Genomic DNA, 23493 nt, shown 5'->3' with positions numbered 1-23493 from the left:
GGGCCTTGAAACAAGCCTTTGTCTCGGCTCCAGTCCTCAGACATCCCAATCCGGAATTGCCCTTTGTTGTGGAGGTTGATGCCTCGGAGGTTGGAGTGGGGGCTATCCTTTCTCAAAAGGATCCGGAGTCTCTGGAGTTACATCCTTGTGCCTTTATGTCCAGGAAATTCTCCTCCGCTGAATCCAACTATGACGTTGGTAATCGGGAGTTACTGGCGGTAAAGTGGGCTTTCGAGGAATGGAGGCATTGGCTGGAGGGAGCAAAACATACTATTTCAGTATTGACTGACCATAAAAACCTGCAATACATCGAATCGGCTAAACGGCTTAATGCCCGGCAGGCACGTTGGGCTTTATTTTTTACTCGTTTCAAATTTATAATCACTTTCAGGCCTGGTTCCAAGAATACTAAGGCTGATGCCCTGTCACGCAACTTTCTTCCGGTTCACAATAACAGTCCTGTTACTCCCATACTTCCATCTTCGGTCATCTGGGCAGGCCTCACACAAGATTTATTTACCCAGTTAAAACAGCTTCAACACCAAGCTCCTGGAAATACTCCTGCTGGTCGTCTTTACGTCCCTGAGTTTTTGAGAGCTACTGTTCTAACGGAATTCCATGATAACAAAGTTTCTGGGCATCCGGGAATCTCTAAGACTTTGGAGTTAGTCTCTCGCTCAGTATGGTGGCCTGGTCTTTCTAAAGACGTTAGGGAGTTTGTTTATTCATGTCAGGTTTGTGCACAGCATAAGGTTCCCCGTTCCTTGCCTATCGGGCAACTTATGCCCTTAAATGTTCCTCTCAGGCCATGGTCCCATATTTCCATGGATTTTGTGGTTGACCTTCCCCTTTCAGCCGGATTCCGAGTCATATGGGTGGTAGTGGACCGTTTTAGCAAGATGGCTCATTTTATTGCTCTCCCCCGATTGCCTTCTGCCCAAGGGTTGGCAGTTTTGTTTCTCCGCCATGTTTTCAGACTTCATGGGTTGCCTACTGATATTGTTTCTGATCGGGGTCCACAATTCATCGCACAATTCTGGAAATGTTTTTGTGCCTCATTAAAGATTAAATTGTCATTAACATCCGGTTACCACCCACAATCCAACGGGCAAACCGAGCGAGTTAACCAATCATTGAAACAGTATTTGCGCTTGTATTCTGCCAAACTCCAGAATGATTGGTCCGAGTTTCTTCCGTTGGCGGAGTTTGCTTACAATAATTCTTGTCATTCCTCCACTAAAGATTCTCCATTCTTTTCAGTTTTTGGTTTTCACCCCAGAGCTAATTCTTTTTTTCATCATTCCTCAGTCTCCTCGCTAACCTTAACCTCCCATCTCAGAGCCATTTGGAAAAAAGTGCACCTTGCTCTCAGAAAAGCGGCCTTTCGAGAGAAGAAATTTTCTGACAGGCTCCGACGTCCTTGCACTTTTAAGGTGGGAGATAGGGTATGGTTGTCGACTCGTAACATCAGGCTTCGACAATCCTCGGCTAGATTGGGACCCAAATTTATTGGGCCATTTCTTATTATTAAAAGAGTCAACCCAGTTGCCTTTTGGTTACGTTTACCAAGATCTCTCAGGATTGGTAATACGTTTCATTGTTCCCTGTTGAAACAATACGTTTCTTCCAATAGATTTCCTCGGAGGATCTCTCAGGGTAGATCTCCGGTGGATGTACAGGGACAACAGGAGTTCTTGGTGGAGAAGGTTCTCGATTCCAAATTGTCCCGGGGCCGGCTTTATTTTCTGGTTCACTGGAGAGGCTATGGTCCGGAGGAAAGGTCTTGGGTCCTGGATAAGGATCTTCATGCCCCGAGGCTCAAGAGGGCATTTTTTCGGGAATTTCCTCGGAAACCTGGCTTTAGGGGTTCCTTGACCCCTCCTCAAGGGGGGGGTACTGTTAGGCGCCGGGGTCCGCTTGTCCGCGCGACCCGGCGCCTAGCAACTAGGGATGCCGTGCACGTACAGCCGCCGGCTCCCTAGCAACGCTAGACGCCGGGCGCGCTGAAGCCGCACGGACCCTAGCAACGGGGACGCCACTGGCGGACCGCGTTCCCCGTTGCTGGGTTTTAGGATTTAATGCGTTCACCTGTTCTCTGGCCGTGCAGCAAGGCAGCTGCACGGCATTTAGTCCAATCAGCCTCTAAACAGCTGATTGGAGGACTCCCTGTTAAGTACACTCCCAGGGCTTCTCACAGACGCCGGTAATAGCTTCCTGCATGCTGCCTTTGTTTGCTGAGAGTCTGTTTTTCAGTCCTGCTGTATCCGGTCATTCCAGTCCTCAGAAGTCCTGTACTCGGGAGTTACCATCTCGTCCCTGGAGTCCTGACTGATCACGTTTTATATCCAGTGGTGTTCGTGAGTTGCGGCTCTGCCGTGTGTTGCGGCTCAGCCGCTTACCTTTTATATTTTGTGTTTGGAGCATTTGCGGAGGGTTCCGCTTCCACAAGTCCTCTCTGGTACTTGGCGGTGCTGGGTAGGAGAATTGGACAAGTGGATATTTTGGTTGTCCTTTTCCTAGGCGGTTTCTCCGCACATATTATAGTTTTGAGTTTGCTTAGCCCCTGGCCTGGTTGTTTAGTTAGAGGGCCTCTTGTTATCACCCTGTCTCGGGTTTCCCTTTGTCTCTCATTAAGACCGGGGGGCATCGAAGTTGGGCAGACATAATCCGCCCTTCAAACGCGGCTGCCAAGGGCTCAAGAAACCATAGTCTCGCAGGGGATTTCTGACAACACGAATGAGACAACAGAGTTAGGGCGCAAGGGGCTATTTTCCTGTCCTGCTCCCTTCCCCAGCATTCCGTTCCAGTGCTCCGGTCCTTGCCATAAGATCTCCTCTGACCAGAGTGCTGGAATCATAACACATTGAATGTTCGGTTTCTAGAACATAGGAGATTCCTTATTAAAGGTAATAGAACACATAGTTTACCACATCATTTTGAAACATGTCACAAGGGGATCCTTAAAGATGTGAAAGTTCAAGCCATTGAACAGATCCCCCCCTCAATCAGAGGAGGAGATAGGTTCAAGAAGCTCTGTCGTAAGGAGGCATTTTGGATCTATAAACTTGGAACCATGGTTCCTGCAGGCCTTAATGATACCATCGAACTTAATAACATATAAGTATTTGTTCTTTCATTTTTCCCTTTTCCAATATATAAATATACAAATTCCCCTCCCCCTTTGTCATCCTTTTCTTCCTTGTTCTCTTCCCAATTCCATTTTTCCTCTATAGGTTATTAGACACTTTAGAGGCAATTTATTGCATTAGGGTTAGTTGCCCTAACCCTATAGTTTCCAGATACGAATATACTTCTGGCTTGTGCATTGAGATTGTTTTTTTTCTCTATGTAGAGAGGTAGGGTGGACTTTAGGATTCACCAGTGAAAGGAAATACATGCCTCTATATATCATTCATTGTACTAGTGTTAGTAATAAATTAAAACAAGGATTCTTTTATATTATTATATATATATATAAAAAAAAATTTTTATTAAGTATTTATTTTTCTTGAATATTTATATATATTTCCCGAGAGTACATGTTATTACATACAGTATCTGGTCCAAAATCATAATATATTGATCAAGCTACTATTAGATATTTTTCCATCTTTATATCTTTATGTCTCTATATTAGTGGTGTGTCTATTGTTTTCTGGAAACAGATCAATGACCTAAAATAATTAATTTTTAATTATATTCTTTTATTTTTATCATCTCTGCTCTGTTTATGTTCTATTGGTACTTGAAACCTTTTACCATAGAGTCTTAACAATTAAAAAATGATGATTAAAAGTTTTTTTCAGCTTTTAACGTATTTTGAAATATTATTAGGCTTAATTGATTGCATGTGGTAAGGTCTGGCTATGAGACACTGATTTTTAACCTTGCTATTAGACCTATGCCCTGCTAAAAGGCAGCTGTATTCATATATATATAATATACGTTGTAAATTGATACTACTCTCTGTAATAAATTGAAACAATTTTTTAGATTGTTTTTAAGATTATAAAATGCTTTTTATTTGCATATTAATGTACTATTAATCAAGGGCTAGGATCAATAGTAGACATAGCTCTGATCTCTTTGTTCGTTTGTTAGTTAATTGACAGCTGCAATAGTAATTAGGAAAAAAGGTGTATAAAAGAGCCCAAAGGCTTTGGAGGCGGTACTTCTGATGAAACAGCCCCGGGATTGAGGCTGAGAAACGCGTCAAGCTCCCCGCCTGGCAATTTGCCCGTCATCCTGCTGACCACCGGTAGATGCACGGCTTACATCTAGCAGCACGGCTCGGACGTCTTCCACGGCAATTGCATTGCCCAGCACTCTGCACGGCATACTGCTGACCGCCACGGAGATACAAGTTATAGGCTGCTTCCGACTGCCGCTTCATAACCACAGGGAAAGAGCGGTCAGCTTTAGCCGCTTCATAACCACAGTGAGAGAGCGGTCAGCTTCAGCCGCTTTATAACCACAGTGAGAGAGCGGTCAGCTTCGTCCACAATATGGAATAAAGACTCTTCAGTTATCCACAGCTCTGGTTAGATCGGTTTCGGCTCCAGTGCCGTCAAGTGGGTAGCCGGCGCCCACAAATCATCACACGATCATCTGCACCGTTAGTGGCTGGGGTAAGCATAATTAACAGACTGCCAAATAGCATTCCTGCTTAAAGCTGTTAATGTGCTATATACAACAAATATACAAAATTAAATACCCCCTGCTAAGCCGCTCAAGTTGTGTTTAATATTACCGGAGCACTGGAAAAGTGGAATTATTAATCGTGGACTTTGCTAATTGTTCCACTATTGAGGGACTCTCACGTACACCCATAGAAGCATTATATGGACCTTTCTGTCTAGTGGATATACGGGTGGAGATTTATACTGAATTAATTGGTCTAATGCAGAGTGTCACATTATGTTATTCTAAACATTAAATGAATACATTATTAGTAGGAGCATTTTGCTAGTAAGTTATAGTAAATTGTTACAGTGTTTTGTGCATGTTTCAAAGAAATTTCACATGTTTTTAGTCACAGGATGTTTAACAATACATTTTGAATTTTTTAAAAATAAATTATTATATCGATAATGATAGTGCTTCATTCCGTTTGATATTCAGTTTCTGTTTTTTGAGGCTCAGCACCTCAATTTGTGAAGCAGCAGTCATTCTCGATTAGTTGTCTCATAGCCAGCCTACTAGCGCCCCCTCGTTTTTGTGATTTTGGATTTCTCTTCTTTTTGCTGTGGAGTGGGCAGCTCAGTAATTACCATGTCAGGTCTTAAATGTATTACTGAACGTCTAGAGAGACGTAGTAAATATATAGTTTAATTCTGGTGATAATTTTGATATATCCGCCTCTGAGGGCGATAGTGAAATGTATAAATTATTTAATAAGATGGAATCATTATGTTTGGCGGAAACCCGTCATTGGTGGGACCAGGTCACTCTCCAAAAATATCTGGATAAGGACCTGATCCCAAGGGGTTTGAGAATATTTAAAAACTCCTCATTTAAAGAAGATGAACAGTTTATGGAGATGTGGAATAATGCCCTAGATGATTGCTCTAAAAATCTTATGAAATTATTAATTAAATACAGAGGAGAAAGAGTTATAGAAATTCAGAATAAAATTGAACAAGTTTATGGAGATCTAAAAAAATTCTCACAACACCCAAGTTTTGTAATGAGAGATAATAGGATTAACTGCAGAGTAGAAGATTTTGAAAAAGAGCTGATTAATAGAAAAGATGAGAAACTACATAGAGACAAGGAAGATTATTGTAAGGATCAGATACGTACATATAATAGAAAAACCAGAGAACATAAGTATATGGCACCCTCTAGAGATTTTTCAGGAAATAGAAATGGTAGGAGAGGTTACTTTTCTCCGAATAGGAATCATTGGAAACAAAATCCAAGTGAATTCAAACCACAACAATATAGGCAGAGAGACTTCCCACAAAGAGATCAGAGACAATATAATATTAAAAGAAGAGAATATAGACCCAGGGAGATTTCTACCCACAACAGATTTGAGCCACTGAATGATCTGGAGGCTCAAGCATCTGGTTTTTCCCCCTCTTACAGAGGGGACAATAGAAAGCCTTCACCAAGTCGGCAACAATCACGTTTTTTAGGGAAGGGCAATTTTACCAATCATCAAAGGTCCCCACAATTTCGAGGAAGAGAGGATCACGAAGTAAGATGGAGTGGAAAGAGGGGAAGGGAGGAGGGAGAAGAAGAGAGAGAGGATGTAGAGGAGGGAGGAAGCTCAGCAAAAATTCCAAACAAAAGTGTCAGGAGGAGATAGGCCCCACTGGGGTAATTAATCTCTCAGACAAATCTATATCCAATGATGAAATGACATTACTTAAAAAGGGTCTTAAATTTGCCCCTTCAGCGAAACCTGATCTGTTTGGATTATTTGTTGATCTTAATAGGTTCATTAGGACTTTAAGTCGTAAGAGGTATTTTGCCATTAAGGAACTAAATAGAAAGGGACTCATGGGGGACCTCATCGTACTGGATTCCAATGATCAGATTCCCCTTGAAATATTGGAGTCTCTTCTTTCTGAAAATGTAGTTGATCAAGAAGAATCCACACTAACAACAAAAGTATATGATATTACTAGTAAAGAAGTACTTTTTAAGAAACCATCTGACTTCTATCCTCTACAATACCAAGGACCTTTCATAGAAAGTTTTTATTCCACCACTATGGAGGATTTCAGGAAACTTTGACAAAAGACAGAATCTAGTAGAAACAAGAATAGGTTCTGTAAAGATAACCTTACTAAAAAAGAGAGAATGGCCCTTAAAAAACTTATGGCTGACACTGATCTAATATTTAGACAGGCAGATAAAGGTGGGGGTCTTGTGATACAGAATAGAAGAGATTACATTTTTGAAGCTGAAAGACAATTAAATAACGGTTCTTTCTATACGAAATTAAAAACTGACCCCACGGCTACTTATCAGATTGAATTAAAAACCCTTTTGGATTCAGCTCTTGCGAATGGCACTATATCTAAAGACACATGGCACTTTTTGTTTTCTTTGCACCCTGTCACTCCTATATATTACCATTTACCAAAAATTCACAAACACATCACAGTTCCACCTGGTCGGCCTATTATTTCTGGTGTTGGCTCATTAACCACTAATTTATCTTCTTTTGTTGATGCACATCTTCAAGGTTATGTAATGTCACTGCAGTCTTATTTAAGAGACACATCAGATTTTTTTGAACAAAATAAATAAAATTATACAACAATTTCACCAATCTTGTATCCCTCGGCGCTTAAGAAATCTGATGAATGGGATTTCTTATGGAAGTGTTCACTTTATCCTTTATATTTCCTTTGGAAAAGAGAAAACACTTCATAGGGCAGAACCGTTTGTTCTTAAAGGATAGAATGTTCAGTATTAGGGTGGACTCCTACCGTATATGTTGGTCTATGGTAACAGTAGACAAATAGGCAGATTTTTTTTGAGAGGGTATTCCCACCATGCAGCAGTGACCACGTATCCTCAAAGATAATAAAGACACATCATAGGGCAATCACCTTCCAATGTATGGATATCAGAAAAAGGTTGTATTGGACTCTTACCCTATATAATGGTCTACGGTAACAGTAGACAAATAGGCAGATTTTTTGAGAGGGTATTCCCACCATACAGGCCGCCTTTCTCTATCATTATATTTGAGGAAATCCAGCTGAGCACTTATGGTGGGGAAAACCATTTAAACACAACTGCACATTTGTCTACTGGAATGGTAGACCACTGTATAGGGTAAGAGTCCAATACAACTTTTTTTGATATCCATACATTGGAAGGTGATTGCCCTATAATGTGTCTATATTATCTTTGAGGATACGTGGTCACTGCTGTATGGTGGGAATACCCTCTCAAAAAATCTGCCTATTTGTCTACTGTTACCGTAGACCATTATATAGGGTAAGAGTCCAATACAACCTTTTTCTGATATCCATACATTGGAAGGTGATTGCCCTATGATGTGTCTTTATTATCTTTGAGGATACGTGGTCACTGCTGCATGGTGGGAATACCCTCTCAAAAAAAATCTGCCTATTTGTCTACTGTTACCGTAGACCAACATATACGGTAGGAGTCCACCCTAATACTGAACATTCTATCCTTTAAGAACAAACGGTTCTGCCCTATGAAGTGTTTTCTCTTTTCCAAAGGAAATATAAAGGATAAAGTGAACACTTCCATAAGAAATCCCATTCATCAGATTTCTTAAGCGCTGAGGGATACAAGATTGGTGAAATTGTTGTATATTGTGGTTTGTTTTAGGAGTGTTTGGTGACACTCTTCATCAATTGTATCACACAGGCTGCTTGTTGCGCAGGAGTGGGGCTCATAAAGTTTTTTTAGAAAATAAATAAAATTGTCTGGAAAGATACTTATAAGCTCATAACATGCGATGTTCAAGCATTGTATACGAACATCCTACACAACAAAGGGATATTGGCTGTACAATATTATCTACAGAATGATCCCACTATTTCTGAGTCGTTATGTAGCTTTCTATTTTCATCCATTCAATTTATTCTGTCACACAACTAATTTTTGTTTGAATCACATTTTTTTTTGCAGTCACTGGGCACAGCCATGGGGACCAGTTCGCTCCGAGTTTTGCCAACCTCTATATGGGACGTTTCGAGGAGCGCCATGTTTGGGGTGGCGGACACGGGGCGAACTTGGTCTTCTTCGGGCGTTATATAGACGATTTATTTATAATTTGGGATGGGGATCACACCACAGTCACAGATTTAATTCAGAGTTTTAATAATAATGAATTTAATTTGAAGTTCACGCATAATGTAAGTGATACTTCTCTTAATTTTTTGGATATTACAGTAAAAGTAATTGATAAACAACTTCACACGGTCATGTTCACTAAGGATGTAGATAGCAATAAATATCTTCACTTTGATAGTTGCCATCACAAGAGTTGGAAAACCAATATCCCAAAGGGTCAATTTATGCGATTCGTAGAAATTGTTCGAATGATACAGATTACAACACACAGATAGAAGCCTTAATTGCATCTTTTTTAAAACAAGGGTACCCTAAAAATCTATTAGAAAAAATGCGTATAGAGGTGAATTCAATGGATAGAGAAGAACTCCTTGCGCCTAAGAAAAATAAGAAGAACCCATTAGAAACGAGTTCTAAACATTCAATGACTTTCGTAACGAAATATAATACATCAGCCACTGAGATCAAACGCATTATCAACAAAAACTACAGTTTGTTAAAGCTTGATAAATTTTTATCAAATGACATTCGTGACTCACAGAAAGTTGTCTTTAGAAAGGCTGATAGCCTAAAATCTAAACTAGCACCAAGTATGTTGAGACCTGGTTTTAATAAGACAATCAATACAACGAATTGGCTAGATGTAAATCCTAAACCAAAAGGTTTTTTCAAGTGTGGTAAACCTAGGTGCCATACTTGTGATCATGCAGCACATCGCTGCAGTACCATCACATCATTCAGCAATAAAGAAATGTTTGAATTGGGATTTTTTCTTAACTGTCAGTCCCGTTATGTCATATATGTAGTCACCTGCGGGTGCGGCATCCAATATGTGGGCCGCACCACAAGAACATTGAATGTTCGGTTTCTAGAACATAGGAGATTCCTTATTAAAGGTAATAGAACACATAGTTTACCACATCATTTTGAAACATATCACAAGGGGATCCTTAAAGATGTGAAAGTTCAAGCCATTGAACAGATCCCCCCCTCAATCAGAGGAGGAGATAGGTTCAAGAAGCTCTGTCGTAAGGAGGCATTTTGGATCTATAAACTTGGAACCATGGTTCCTGCAGGCCTTAATGATACCATCGAACTTAATAACATATAAGTATTTGTTCTTTCATTTTTCCCTTTTCCAATATATAAATATACAAATTCCCCTCCCCCTTTGTCGTCCTTTTCTTCCTTGTTCTCTTCCCAATTCCATTTTTCCTCTATAGGTTATTAGACACTTTAGAGGCAATTTATTGCATTAGGGTTAGTTGCCCTAACCCTATAGTTTCCAGATACGAATATACTTCTGGCTTGTGCATTGAGATTGGTTTTTTTCTCTATGTAGAGAGGTATGGTGGACTTTAGGATTCACCAGTGAAAGGAAATACATGCCTCTATATATCATTCATTGTACTAGTGTTAGTAATAAATTAAAACAAGGATTCTTTTATATTATATATATATAAAAAAAATGTATTAAGTATTTATTTTTCTTGAATATTTATATATATTTCCTGAGAGTACATGTCATTACGTACAGTATCTGGTCCAAAATCATAATATATTGATCAAGCTACTATTAGATATTTTTCCATCTTTATATCTTTATGTCTCTATATTAGTGGTGTGTCTATTGTTTTCTGGAAACAGATCAATGACCTAAAATAATTAATTTTTAATTATATTCTTTTATTTTTATCATCTCTGCTCTGTTTATGTTCTATTGGTACTTGAAACCTTTTACCATAGAGTCTTAACAATTAAAAAATGATGATTAAAAGGTTTTTTCAGCTTTTAACGTATTTTGAAATATTATTAGGCTTAATTGATTGCATGTGGTAAGGTCTGGCTATGAGAAACTGATTTTTAACCTTGCTATTAGCCCTATGCCCTGCTAAAAGGCAGCTGTATTCATATAAATATAATATACGTTGTAAATTGATACTACTCTCTGTAATAAATTGAAACAATTTTTTTAGATTGTTTTTAAGATTATAAAATGCTTTTTATTTGCATATTAATGTACTATTAATCAAGGGCTAGGATCAATAGTAGACATAGCTCTGATCTCTTTGTTCGTTTGTTAGTTAATTGACAGCTGCAATAGTAATTAGGAAAAAAGGTGTATAAAAGAGCCCAAAGGCTTTGGAGGCGGTACTTCTGATGAAACAGCCCCGGGATTGAGGCTGAGAAACGCGTCAAGCTCCCCGCCTGGCAATTTGCCTGTCATCCTGCTGACCACCGGTAGATGCACGGCTTACATCTAGCAGCACGGCTCGGACGTCTTCCACGGCAATTGCATTGCCCGGCACTCTGCACGGCATACTGCTGACCGCCACGGAGATACAAGTTATAGGCTGCTTCCGACAGCCGCTTCATAACCACAGGGAAAGAGCGGTCAGCTTTAGCCACTTCATAACCACAGTGAGAGAGCGGTCAGCTTCAGCCGCTTTATAACAACAGTGAGAGAGCGGTCAGCTTCGTCCACAATATGGAATAAAGACTCTTCAGTTATCCACAGCTCTGGTTAGATCGGTTTCGGCTCCAGTGCCGTCAAGTGGGTAGCCGGCGCCCACAAATCATCACATGATCATCTGCACCGTTAGTGGCTGGGGTAAGCATAATTAACAGACTGCCAAATAGCATTCCTGCTTAAAACTGTTAATGTGCTATATACAACAAATATACAAAATTAAATACCCCCTGCTAAGCCGCTCAAGTTGTGTTTAATATTACCGGAGCACTGGAAAAGTGGAATTATTAATCGTGGACTTTGCTAATTGTTCCACTATTGAGGGACTCTCACATACACCCATAGAAGCATTATATGGACCTTTCTGTCTAGTGGCTATACGGGTGGAGATTTATACTGAATTAATTGGTCTACTGCAGAGTGTCACATTATGTTATTCTAAACATTAAATGAATACATTATTAGTAGGAGCATTTTGCTAGTAAGTTATAGTAAATTGTTACAATGTTTTGTGCATGTTTCAAAGAAATTTCACATGTTTTTAGTCACAGGATGTTTAACAATACATTTTGAATTTTTTAAAAATAAATTATTATATTGATAATGATAGCGCTTCATTCCGTTTGATATTAAGTTTCTTTTTTTTGAGGCTCAGCACCTCAATTTGTGAAGCAGCAGTCATTCTCGATTAGTTGTCTCATAGCCAGCCTACGAGCGCCCCCTCGTTTTTTTGATTTTGGATTTAAGCAAATAAGCTACAGTGTCCAAGGTACTAAAAATTATATATTCTATGGGGTGTCATAAGCAAGTCAATAGAATACTTTACTACTAAAGTTATAAGACATATGCATTCAATATTTGAGTAAACAAAGAGAAAATAATGCTATCTATTGGGTTTCACTAACAAATACATTGGAAGACTTGACTATTGTTGTTAAAATACATATGCATTACATTGTATAAAGCCACAAACCTCACTAGTAAAATAAAAACATGCTTACATGGGATTCAAACCAATAGCAGTCTTAAATTGATAGTGCAATTCCAACACCTTTCCTACTGTGCTAACCAGTCTATACATCTGAGTCACACAATTTATCAGAGATTTAAGTAAATAAGCTACAGTGTCCAAGGTACTAAAAATGATATATTCTATGGGTGTCATGAGCAAGTCATTAGAATACTTTACTACTAAAGTTATAAGACATATGCATTCCATATTTGAGTAAACAGAGAAAAAATAAAGCTATCTATTGGGTTTCACTAACAAGTCCATTGAAAGACTTGACTATTGTTGTTAAAAGACATATGCATTCATATTATATAGCCACAAACCACAATGCAAACTTGTTAAATAAATACATGCGATTCAAACCAATAACAGTCTTAATTTGATAGTGCAAACCCAACACCTTACCTACTGTGCTAACCAGTCTATACATACAAGTCAAGCAATTTATCAGTGATTTAAGTAAATAAGCTACAGTGTCCAAGGTACTAAACATGATATATTCTATGGGGTGTCCTAAGCAAGTCATTAGAATACTTTACTACTAAAGTTATAAGACATATGCATTCAATATTTGAGTAAACAAAGAGAAAATAAAGCTATCTATTGGGTTTCACTAACAAGGCCATTGGAAAACTTGACTATTGTTGTTAAAAGACATATGCATTCACATTATAGAGCCACAAACCACAATGCAGACTTGTAAAATAAATACATGCTTACATGGTATTCAAACCAATGACAGTCTTAATTTAACAGTGCAAACCCAACACCTTACCTACTGTGCTAACCAGTCTATACATGTGAGCCACACAATTTATCAGAGATTTAAGTAAATAAGCTACAGTGTCCAAGGTAGTAAACATGATATATTCTATGAGGTGTCATAAGCAAGTCATTAGAATAGTTTACTACTAAAGTTATAAGACATATGCATTCAATATTTGAGTAAACAGAGAGAAAATAAAGCTATCTATTGGGTTTCACTAACAAATACATTGGAAGACTTGACTATTGTTGTTAAAATACATATGCATTACATTGTATAGAGCCACAAACCACGCTAGTAAAATCAAAACAAGCTTACAGGGTATTCAAACCAATGGCAGTCTTAATTTGAAAGTGCAAACCCAACACCTTACCATCTGCGCTAACCAGTCTGCATACAAGCCCCATAATTTATCAGAAATTTAATAAATCAGCTACACTGTCTGAGGTACAAAACATGATATATTCTATGGGGTGTCATAAGCAAGTCATTAGAATACTTTACTACTAAAGTTATAAGACATATGCATTCAATATTTGAGTAAACAAAGAGAAAATAAAGCTATCTATTGGGTTTCACTAACAAGGCCATTGGAAAACTTGACTATTGTTGTTGAAAGACATATGCATTCATATTAAAGTGCCACAGACCACAATGCAGACTAGTAAAATAGAAGCATGCTTTTATTAGATTCAAACCAAGAACAGTCTTAATCTGATACTGCAAATTCAACCCCTTACCAACTGTGCTAACCAGTGTATATATAATAGAGCAGCAATTTATCAGAGATTTAAGAAAATAAGCTACAGTGTCCAATGTACTAAACATGATATATTCTATGGGGTGTAATAAGCAAGTCATCAGAATACTTTACTACTAAAGTTAAAAGACATATGCATTCAATATTTGAGTAAACAGAGAGAAAATAAAGCTATCTATTGGGTTTCACTAACAAGGCCATTGGAAAACTTGACTATTGTTGTTAAAATACATATGCATTACATTGTATAGAGCCACAAACCACGCTAGTAAAATAAAAACAAGCTTACATGGTATTCAAACCAATAGCAGTCTTAATTTGAAAGTGCATACCCAACACCTTACCATCTGCACTAACCAGTCTGCATACAAGCCCCACAATTTATCAGAAATTTAATAAATCAGCTACAATGTCTGAGGTACAAAACATGATATATTCTACGGGGTGTCATAAGCAAGTCATTAGAATACTTTACTACTAAAGTTATAAGACATATGCATTCAATATTTGAGTAAAGAAAGAGAAAATAAAGCTATCTATTGGGTTTCACTAACAAGGCCATTGGAAAACTTGACTATTGTTGTTAAAAGACATATGCAATCATAATATAGAGACAAAATGTAGACTTGTAAAACAAATACATGCTTACATTGTATTCAAACCAATGACAGTCTTAATTTAATAGTGCAAACCCAACACCTTACCTACTGTGCTAACCAGTCTATACATATGAGCCACGCAATTTATCAGAGATTTAAGTAAATAAGCTACAGTGTCCAAGGTACTAAACATGATATATTCTATGGGGTGTCATAAGCAAGTCATTAGAATACTTTACTACTAAAGTTATAAGACATATGCATTCGATATTTGAGTAAAGAAAGAGAAAATAAAGCTATCTATTCGGTTTCACTAACAAATACATTGGAAGACTTGACTACTGTTGTTAAAATACATATGTATTACATTGTATAGAGCCACAAACCACGCTAGTAAAATAAAAACATGCTTACATGGGATTCAAACCAATGGCAGTCTTAATTTGATAGCGCAAACCCAACACCTTACCAACTGTGCTAACCAGTGTGCATGCTAAACCCACAATTTATCAGAAATTTAAGTAAATCAGCTACAGTGTCCAAGGTATTAAACATGATATATTCTATGGGGTGTCATAAGCAAGTCATTAGAATACTTTACTACTAATATTATAAGACATATGCATTCAATATATGAGTAAACAGAGAAAAAATAAAGCTATCTATTGGGTTTCACTAACAAGTCCATTGGAAGACTTGACTATTGTTGTTAAAAGACATATGCATTCATATTATAGAGCCACAAACCACAATGCAGACTTGAAAAATAAATACATGCTTACATAGGATTCAAACCAATGACAGTCTTAATTTGATAGTGCAAACCCAACACCTTACCTACTGTGCTAATCAGTCTATACATATGAGTCACACAATTTATCAGAGATTTAAGTAAATAAGCTACCGTGGTCAGGTTACTAAACATGATCTATTCTATGGGGTGTCATAAGCAAGTCATTAGAGTACTTTACTACTAAAGTTAAAAGACATATGCATTCAATATTTGAGTAAACAAAAAGAAAATAAAGCTATCTATTGGTTTTCACTAACACTCCATTTTTAAGACTTGACTATTGTTGTTAAAAGACATATGCATTCATATTATAGAACCACAAACCAGACTAGTAAAATAGAAGCATGCTCACATTGGATTCAAACCAACGACAGTCATAATTTGATAGTGCAAAGCCAACACTTTACCTACTGTCCTAACCAGTCTATAGATACTAGTCAAGCAATTTATCAGAGATTTAAGTAAATAAGCTACAGTGTCCAAGGTACTAAACATGATATATTCTATGGGGTGTCCTAAGCAAGTCATTAGAATACTTTACTACTAAAGTTATAAGACATATGCATTCAATATTCGAATAAACAAAGAGAAAATAAAGCTATCTATTGGGTTTCACTAACAAATACATTGGAAGACTTGACTACTGTTGTTAAAATACATATGCATTACATTGTATAGAGCCACAAACCACGCTAGTAAAATAAAATCATGCTTACATGGGATTCAAACCAATGGCAGTCTTAATTTGATAGCGCAAACCCAACACCTTACCAACTGTGCTAACCAGTGTGCATGCTAGAACCACAATTTATCAGAAATTTAAGTAAATCAGCTACAGTGTCCAAGGTATTAAACATGATATATTCTATGGGGTGTCATAAGCAAGTCATTAGAATACATTACTACTTAAATTATAAGACATATGCATTCAATATTTGAGTAAACAGAGAAAAAATAAAGCTATCTATTGGGTTTCACTAACAAGTCCATTGGAAGACTTGACTATTGTTGTTAAAAAACATATGCATTCATATTATAGAGCCACAAACCACAATGCAGACTTGTAAAATAAATACATGCTTACATGGGATTCAAACCAATGACAGTCTTAATTTGATAGTGCAAACCCAACACCTTACCTACTGTGCTAATCAGTCTATACATACAAGTTACACAATTTATCAGAGATTTAAGTAAATAAGCTTCAGTGTCCAAGTTACTAAACATGATATATTCTATGGGGTGTCATAAGCAAGTCATTAGAATACTTTACTACTAAAGTTATAAGACATATGCATTCAATATTTGAGTAAACAAAGAGAAAATAAAGCTATCTATTGGGTTTCACTAACACTCCATTGGAAGACTTGACTATTGTTGTTAAAAGACATATGCATTCATATTATAGAACCACAAACCACAATGCAGACTAGTAAAATAGAAACATGCTTACATGGGATTCAAACCAATGACAGTCTTAATTTGATAGTACAAACTCAACACCTAACCAACTGTGCTAACCAGTCTATACATACTAGAAAAGCAATTTGTCAGAGATTGAAGTAAATAAGCTACAGTGTCCAATGTACTAAACATGATATATTCTATAGGGTGTCCTAAGCAAGTCATTAGAATACTTTACTACTAAAGTTATAAGACATATGCATTCAATATTTGAGTAAACAAAGAGAAAATAAAGCTATCTATTGGGTTTCATTAACAAGGCCATTGGGAAACTTGACTATTGTTGTTAAAAGACATATGCAATCATATTATAGAGACAAAATGTAGACTTGTAAAATAAATACATGCTTACATGGTATTCAAACCAATTAGAGTCTTAATTTAATAGTGCAAACCCAACACATTACCTACTGTGGTAACCAGTCTATACATATGAGCCATGCAATTTATCAGAGATTTAAGTAAATAAGCTACCGTATCCAAGTTACTAAACATGATATATTCTATGGGGTATCATAAGCAAGTCATTAGAATACTTTACTACTAAAGTTATAAGACATATGCATTCAATATTTGAGTAAACAAAGAGAAAATAAAGCTATCTATTGGGTTTCACTAACAAATACATTGGAAGACTTGACTACTGTTGTTAAAATACATATGCATTACATTGTATAGAGCAGGCCTGGCCAACCTGTGGCTCTCCAGCTGTTGTGAAACTACACTTCCCAGCATGCCCTGCCACAGTTTTGCTATTGGGGCAAGTTAAAACTATGGCAGGGCATGCTGGGAAGTGTAGTTTCACAACAGCTGGAGAGCCACAGGTTGGCCAGGCCTGGTATAGAGCCACAAACCACGCTAGTAAATTAAAATCATGCTTACATGGGATTCAAACCAATGGCAGTCTTAATTTGATAGCGCAAACCCAACACCTTACCAACTGTGCTAACCAGTGTGCATGCTAGAACCACAATTTATCAGAAATTTAAGTAAATCAGCTACAGTGTCCAAGGTATTAAACATGATATATTCTATGGGGTGTCATAAGCAAGTCATTAGAATACTTTACTACTAAAATTATAAGACATATGCATTCAATATTTGAGTAAACAAAGAGAAAATAAAGCTATCTATTGGGTTTCACTAACACTCCATTGGAAGACTTGACTATTGTTGTTAAAAGACATATGCATTCATATTATAGAACCACAAACCACACTAGTAAAATAGAAGCATGCTTACATGGGATTCAAACCAAAGACAGTCTTAATTTGATGGTGCAAACTCAACACCTTACCAACTGTGCTAACCAGTCTATACATACTAGAAAAACAATTTGTCAGAGATTTAAGTAAATAAGCTACAGTGTCCAATGTACTAAACATGAAATATTCTATAGGGTGTCCTAAGCAAGTCATTAGAATACTTTACTACTAAAGTTATAAGACATATGCATTCAATATTTGAGTAAACAAAGAGAAAATAAAGCTATCTATTGGGTTTCATTAACAAGGCCATTGGAAAACTTGACTATTGTTGTTAAAAGACATATGCAATCATATTATAGAGACAAAATGTAGACTTGTTAAATAAATACATGCTTACATGGTATTCAAACCAATGACAGTCTTAATTTAATAGTGCAAACCCAACACCTTACCTACTGTGCTAACCAGTCTATACATATGAGCCACGCAATTTATCAGAGATTTAAGTAAATGAGCTACAGTGTCCAAGGTACTAAACATGATATATTCTATGGGGTGTCCTAAGCAAGTCATTAGAATACTTTACTACTAAAGTTATAAGACATATGCATTCAATATTCGAGTAAACAGAGAGAAAATAAAGCTATCTATTGGGTTTCACTAACAAATACATTGGAAGACTTGACTATTGTTGTTAAAATACATATGCATTACATTGTATAGAGCCACAAACCACGCTAGTAAAATAAAAACAAGCTTACATGGTATTCAAACCAATAGCAGTCTTAATTTGAAAGTGCATACCCAACACCTTACCATCTGCACTAACCAGTCTGCATACAAGCCCCACAATTTATCAGAAATTTAATAAATCAGCTACAATGTCTGAGGTACAAAACATGATATATTCTATGGGGTGTCATAAGCAAGTCATTAGAATACTTTACTACTAAAGTTATAAGACATATGCATTCAATATTTGAGTAAACAAAGAGAAAATAAAGCTATCTATTGGGTTTCACTAACAAGGCCATTGGAAAACTTGACTATTGTTGTTGAAAGACATATGCAATCATAATATAGAGACAAAATGTAGACTTGTAAAACAAATACATGCTTACATTGTATTCAAACCAATGACAGTCTTAATTTAATAGTGCAAACCCAACACCTTACCTACTGTGCTAACCAGTCTATACATATGAGCCACGCAATTTATCAGAGATTTAAGTAAATAAGCTACAGTGTCCAAGGTACTAAACATGATATATTCTATGGGGTGTCATAAGCAAGTCATTAGAATACTTTACTACTAAAGTTATAAGACATATGCATTCGATATTTGAGTAAACAAAGAGAAAATAAAGCTATCTATTCGGTTTCACTAACAAATACATTGGAAGACTTGACTACTGTTGTTAAAATACATATGTATTACATTGTATAGAGCCACAAACCACGCTAGTAAAATAAAAACATGCTTACATGGGATTCAAACCAATGGCAGTCTTAATTTGATAGCGCAAACCCAACACCTTACCAACTGTGCTAACCAGTGTGCATGCTAAACCCACAATTTATCAGAAATTTAAGTAAATCAGCTACAGTGTCCAAGGTATTAAACATGATATATTCTATGGGGTGTCATAAGCAAGTCATTAGAATACTTTACTACTAAAATTATAAGACATATGCATTCAATATATGAGTAAACAGAGAAAAAATAAAGCTATCTATTGGGTTTCACTAACAAGTCCATTGGAAGACTTGACTATTGTTGTTAAAAGACATATGCATTCATATTATAGAGCCACAAACCACAATGCAGACTTGAAAAATAAATACATGCTTACATAGGATTCAAACCAATGACAGTCTTAATTTGATAGTGCAAACCCAACACCTTACCTACTGTGCTAATCAGTCTATACATATGAGTCACACAATTTATCAGAGATTTAAGTAAATAAGCTACCGTGGTCAAGTTACTAAACATGATTTATTCTATGGGGTGTCATAAGCAAGTCATTAGAATACTTTACTACTAAAGTTATAAGACATATGCATTCCATATTTGAGTAAACAAAGAAAAAATAAAGCTATCTATTGGGTTTCACTAACATGCCATTGGAAGACTTGACTATTGTTGTTAAAAGACATATGCATTCATATTATAGAGCCACAAACCACAATGCAGACTTGTAAAATAAATACATGCTTACATGGGATTCAAACCAATGACAGTCTTAATTTGATAGTGCAAACCCAACACCTTACCTACTGTGCTAATCAGTCTATACATACGAGTTACACAATTTATCAGAGATTTAAGTAAATAAGCTTCAGTGTCCAAGTTACTAAACATGATATATTCTATGGGGTGTCATAAGCAAGTCATTAGAATACTTTACTACTAAAGTTATAAGACATATGCATTCAATATTTGAGTAAACAAAGAGAAAATAAAGCTATCTATTGGGTTTCACTAACACTCCATTGGAAGACTTGACTATTGTTGTTAAAAGACATATGCATTCATATTATAGAACCACAAACCACAATGCAGACTAGTAAAATAGAAACATGCTTACATGCGATTCAAACCAATGACAGTCTTAATTTGATAGTGCAAACTCAACACCTAACCAACTGTGCTAACCAGTCTATACATACTAGAAAAGCAATTTGTCAGAGATTTAAGTAAATAAGCTACAGTGTCCAATGTACTAAACATGATATATTCTATAGGGTGTCCTAAGCAAGTCATTAGAATACTTTACTACTAAAGTTATAAGACATATGCATTCAATATTTGAGTAAACAAAGAGAAAATAAAGCTATCTATTGGGTTTCATTAACAAGGCCATTGGAAAACTTGACTATTGTTGTTAAAAGACATATGCAATCATATTATAGAGACAAAATGTAGACTTGTAAAATAAATACATGCTTACATGGTATTCAAACCAATTAGAGTCTTAATTTAATAGTGCAAACCCAACACCTTACCTACTGTGGTAACCAGTCTATACATATGAGCCATGCAATTTATCAGAGATTTAAGTAAATAAGCTACCGTATCCAAGTTACTAAACATGATATATTCTATGGGGTATCATAAGCAAGTCATTAGAATACTTTACTACTAAAGTTATAAGACATATGCATTCAATATTTGAGTAAACAAAGAGAAAATAAAGCTATCTATTGGGTTTCACTAACAAATACATTGGAAGACTTGACTACTGTTGTTAAAATACATATGCATTACATTGTATAGAGCCACAAACCACGCTAGTAAATTAAAATCATGCTTACATGGGATTCAAACCAATGGCAGTCTTAATTTGATAGCGCAAACCCAACACCTTACCAACTGTGCTAACCAGTGTGCATGCTAGAACCACAATTTATCAGAAATTTAAGTAAATCAGCTACAGTGTCCAAGGTATTAAACATGATATATTCTATGGGGTGTCATAAGCAAGTCATTAGAATACTTTACTACTAAAATTATAAGACATATGCATTCAATATTTGAGTAAACAGAGAAAAAATAAAGCTATCTATTGGGTTTCACTAACAAGTCCATTGGAAGACTTGACTATTGTTGTTAAAAGACATATGCATTCATATTATAGAGCCACAAACCACAATGCAGACTTGTAAAATAAATACATGCTTACATGGGATTCAAACCAATGACAGTTTTAATTTGATAGTGGTAACCCAGCACCTTACCTACTGTGCTAAACAGTCTATACATACGAGTCACACAATTTATCAGAGATTTAAGTAAATAAGCTACCGTATCCAAGTTACTAAACATGATTTATTCTATGGGGTGTCATAAGCAAGTCATTAGAATACTTTACTACTAAAGTTATAAGACATATGCATTCCATATTTGAGTAAACAAAGAAAAAATAAAGCTATCTATTGGGTTTCACTAACATGCCATTGGAAGACTTGACTATTGTTGTTAAAAGACATATGCATTCATATTATAGAATCACAAACAAGACTTGTAACATAGAAGCATGCTCACATGGTATTCAAACCAACGACAGTCATAATTTAATAGTGCAAACCCAACACCTTACCTACTGTGCTTACCAGTCTATACATACTAGTCAGACAATTTATAAGAGATTTAAGTAAATAAGCTTCAGTGTCCAAGTTACTAAACATGATATATTCTATGAGGTGTCATAAGCAAGTCATTAGAATACTTCACTACTAAAGTTATAAGACATATGCATTCAATATTTGAGTAAACAAAGAGAAAATAAAGCTATCTATTGGGTTTCACTAACACTCCATTGGAAGACTTGACTATTGTTGTTAAAAGACATATGCATTCATATTATAGAACCACAAACCACACTAGTAAAATAGAAGCATGCTTACATGGGATTCAAACCAAAGACAGTCTTAATTTGATGGTGCAAACTCAACACCTTACCAACTGTGCTAACCAGTCTATACATACTAGAAAAGCAATTTGTCAGAGATTTAAGTAAATAAGCTACAGTGTCCAATGTACTAAACATGAAATATTCTATAGGGTGTCCTAAGCAAGTCATTAGAATACTTTACTACTAAAGTTATAAGACATATGCATTCAATATTTGAGTAAACAAAGAGAAAATAAAGCTATCTATTGGGTTTCATTAACAAGGCCATTGGAAAACTTGACTATTGTTGTTAAAAGACATATGCAATCATATTATAGAGACAAAATGTAGACTTGTTAAATAAATACATGCTTACATGGTATTCAAACCAATGACAGTCTTAATTTAATAGTGCAAACCCAACACCTTACCTACTGTGCTAACCAGTCTATACATATGAGCCACGCAATTTATCAGAGATTTAAGTAAATGAGCTACAGTGTCCAAGGTACTAAACATGATATATTCTATGGGGTGTCCTAAGCAAGTCATTAGAATACTTTACTACTAAAGTTATAAGACATATGCATTCAATATTCGAGTAAACAGAGAGAAAATAAAGCTATCTATTGGGTTTCACTAACAAATACATTGGAAGACTTGACTATTGTTGTTAAAATACATATGCATTACATTGTATAGAGCCACAAACCACGCTAGTAAAATAAAAACAAGCTTACATGGTATTCAAACCAATAGCAGTCTTAATTTGAAAGTGCATACCCAACACCTTACCATCTGCACTAACCAGTCTGCATACAAGCCCCACAATTTATCAGAAATTTAATAAATCAGCTACAATGTCTGAGGTACAAAACATGATATATTCTATGGGGTGTCATAAGCAAGTCATTAGAATACTTTACTACTAAAGTTATAAGACATATGCATTCAATATTTGAGTAAACAAAGAGAAAATAAAGCTATCTATTGGGTTTCACTAACAAGGCCATTGGAAAACTTGACTATTGTTGTTGAAAGACATATGCAATCATAATATAGAGACAAAATGTAGACTTGTAAAACAAATACATGCTTACATTGTATTCAAACCAATGACAGTCTTAATTTAATAGTGCAAACCCAACACCTTACCTACTGTGCTAACCAGTCTATACATATGAGCCACGCAATTTATCAGAGATTTAAGTAAATAAGCTACAGTGTCCAA

Source organism: Pseudophryne corroboree, chromosome 1 (genome assembly GCF_028390025.1).
Source record: "Pseudophryne corroboree isolate aPseCor3 chromosome 1, aPseCor3.hap2, whole genome shotgun sequence".
In the NCBI taxonomy this organism is placed as follows: Eukaryota; Metazoa; Chordata; class Amphibia; order Anura; family Myobatrachidae; genus Pseudophryne; species Pseudophryne corroboree.
This window is presented reverse-complemented; position numbering follows the sequence as displayed.